Here is a 3,124-nt window from a genome sequence, read left to right as displayed (position 1 = left end):
CCGCAGTGGTAGGCGGCAAGTGGTGACAGCCTTGTCGGTCCCTCGTAGTCCACCACGTTTGGGTGTTTTCATAGCAGTATTATTGCCGAAGGTAAGTAGGGCCCGTTCTCACCCCTGTCTGGCCCTACGCTCAGGCCGCCGAAGTAAGTTCCTAGTTCCGACATCAAGTTAGAAGCTTAGATTAGTTCTAGTGAGGCTAGCTCAGAAGTTTAGAAGTGTTTCAGGAGTTCTTCCTCGCTCGTTGTCCTCCCAGCTGCTACCTCTCTAAGGTAGAGAATCTCCTGTGTGTCATACGGTCATAGCCCGGCCACTTATCCTATCAGTTATCTGGCTTACCCCTGCTATATTAGTCGGTCGTTAATCTCAGTAACGGTTATCACTATGATTTACGATACACTTTACCATAGTGCTTCCCTGAGGATTTTCACGATACCCTGGAATACTCCAAGGTGAATTGCTACACCAGTGATTTCTGTGCGCTTGCAGAATACCTATTCAGATTGAGCATAAGAGATGCCAACAAGCATTTCTGAAACTGTTGCCGGGGAAGCAATTGGCTAAAGTTATCGTATAATTGAGTGAAAACACTTACTGTCTTATCACCGCTAATTTTAGCGGGCTTACCATTGCTCTCTCTCTCTCTCTCATTTATTTGATGCAGAGCAGTGCACGACTGGTTTTGATCTACCATCCAACTTCAATCTGAATCCTCAGAGAATTGGGCGAATTGTGAGACGCCGCGTCGTCCCACCCCAGAAGAAACCCACTTGGAATCCTCGTTTGTCAGTCTCAGCACCACCTATGGCCAAGACTCTTAGGCAGTACTCGGCCCCGTCTAGCAGCCACATCCCTACTGGACTGAACAATAACCAAGGCAATGACGGCTTTGAGCTCAAGTCGGGACTGATGAACATGGTTCAAGTGAGTCCGTTCTGTGGAAAGGCATCGGAGGATGCCAACGCTCACCTTCAAAATTTCTTGGAAGTGAGCAGTACTATCAACCCCAGAGGTACCACGATGGATAACGTCCATCTTCGGTTGTTCCCATTCTCCTTGCTAGGCAAGGCGAAGATGTGGTTTTACACCAATAAAGCATACTTCACAACATGGGAAGCTTGCTCCAATGCATTCCTGACGAAGTACTTTCCGGTGGGCAAAACCAATGCCCTCTGAGAAAAATCTCTGGATTTCAGCAGCTCCCGGATGAAGACATTCCTGAAGCTTGGGAGAGATTCCAGGAATACATTGCAACATGTCCCCACCACGGCATGGAGGAATGGCAGATTATTTAGAGTTTCTTCAATGACATGAAAACGCCAGCCCAGAACCACATTGATGTAGCATCAGGTGGTTCCTTCCTTTCGCTCAACGTTGCTGCAGCAAAGGCGCTTGTGGAGAAGATTGCTTCCAACCAGAGTTGGAAAGGTGATAGGCAGCAGCAACCCCGCAAGGGAGTTCATTAGATCGACAGCATCGATATGCTTGCTGCCAAGATGGACCTTCTCATGAAGCGACTGGAGTCTCCACACCAGGAGGCTAACCAAGTTATGGATTCTCGCATGACGTGCGAGGTGTGCAGAGAAATTGGACACATGGGCAGCTCTTTCCCGATCACTCAGGAGGAAGCTCACTTCGTTGGGGCGAACAACTCCAATAGTTCAGGCTTCCGTCCTCAGCAGGATTGGAATTCCAAGCCCAACCTCCCATTCGGTCAGCAGCAAGGTATGAATTTTAATAACAATTTTTAGCCTTCTTTAAAAGACCTAGTTTATGGCCAAAATCAAATTAATGCATCATTAGTAAGAAATTCCTTGCTAATGATAAAATTTTGGAGTCTTTAGCCGGACAACTAGAGGGAATAAACTCTGTTATTAAGAATCAGTTGAGCTTCAATAAAATGATAGAAACTCAAGTTGCTCAACTAGCCTCATATTGTCCTAACAACAATTCGGGAAAACTTCTGTTGGCACTCCTTAGCCTAACAAATTACTCCGCAAGCGCATAGAGACCGATTGTAGCTTTCACCAGGGAGTATACCTGGGATATCGAATCCAAGGAACGGTAAAGCTTCGACTAGACTCAAAGATCGTTAGCCGGACACAACCAGCGAGAAGAAGATACGGGAAGAGGGCCTAACTCCAGATAACCTGCTACTCTGACTAGCTAACGAGCTAACTACTAACTTGATCTGCTTCGGCGGCTGGAAGAGGAAGGACTTCAGAAAGGGATGAGAGGGGAGTCCAACGGCAACCTGCACTACTGCTATGAAAACACCCGAACGTGGTGGACTACAAAGGTTAGATAGGGCTGTCACCACCTACCGACTACCACAGCGGTTCCGTGGGGTGGAACACAACCTAAGGTAACTACCAAGCCTGGGCACCATGCCCACAGCTCTCGAGCTACTTGCTCCTACCTTGTACTTAGATAGAAAGCAACCTCAGATAAGCAGAACTTGCTACTTACGCAGACTCAGGATCCCGCAGATCAAAGTAAGTACTTAACGAGTAACTAAGATAGAAAGTAAAGCTAGCGAGAAACAGAAGTTGAGACAAGGAACTTACTCAGATAAATTCCCCGAGGTGGCTATAAAGTGGAGTAAGACCGAGAGAACTTGAGTCCGCTCCTTTCAGCTCGGCTTTCGCTAGAGCACTCACCTCACTCTATCCCTACTGAACACAAGTGTACAAGAGACTTTCTTCTCTATGGAATGTTGTGTGTTACAAGAGGGGGTGTGGTGCTCTATTTATAGTGTCCTGAGGTCAGTACTGATGGTTATTGCAGGTAGCGTCGGTTGGAAGCCGGTAATCTTGTTGAGCTTAACTTCCATGCCAAGCCCCAGCCTGAGAGGCTGCAAAGTGGGGCCGGCTGGCCTCCCCTAGGCCGGCCAGCCTGGGGATGTTGCCACGTGGCACCGACCTTTGGACAGTGGCTCTGATTCCTTCCCGTGAGGCGGTTGACAGTTGGTTTTTGGTTGGAGTGGCGGTTGCTAGGCCGGCCGGCCTAGGGGAGGCCGGCCGGCCTCCCTCTGGCCCATCTCGTCTTCAAACTTGGCCGAGGCCTTGCTCTGCTTGTGTACACTCTTCAAGGAAGTGGGTTCTCGGAGCTTTGGTAGTTTTGGGCT

The 3,124-nt window shown here is 48.6% G+C and overlaps 1 non-coding gene across 1 annotated transcript; it reads right to left on the bottom strand.

Annotated features, from left to right (window-relative positions):
* Positions 1 to 1,164: 1,164 nt before the first annotated feature.
* On the bottom strand, positions 1,165 to 1,270 carry LOC120677137. Its single transcript, XR_005676200.1, has one exon. It is a non-coding gene; the product is annotated as a small nucleolar RNA R71 (small nucleolar RNA).
* Between the last annotated feature and the right edge of the window lie 1,854 nt (positions 1,271 to 3,124).

This window comes from Panicum virgatum, chromosome 5N (genome assembly GCF_016808335.1).
Source record: "Panicum virgatum strain AP13 chromosome 5N, P.virgatum_v5, whole genome shotgun sequence".
Taxonomy (NCBI): domain Eukaryota; kingdom Viridiplantae; phylum Streptophyta; class Magnoliopsida; order Poales; family Poaceae; genus Panicum; species Panicum virgatum.
Note: the sequence above shows the minus strand (reverse complement) of the source record. Positions and strands in the feature narration are given on the sequence as shown.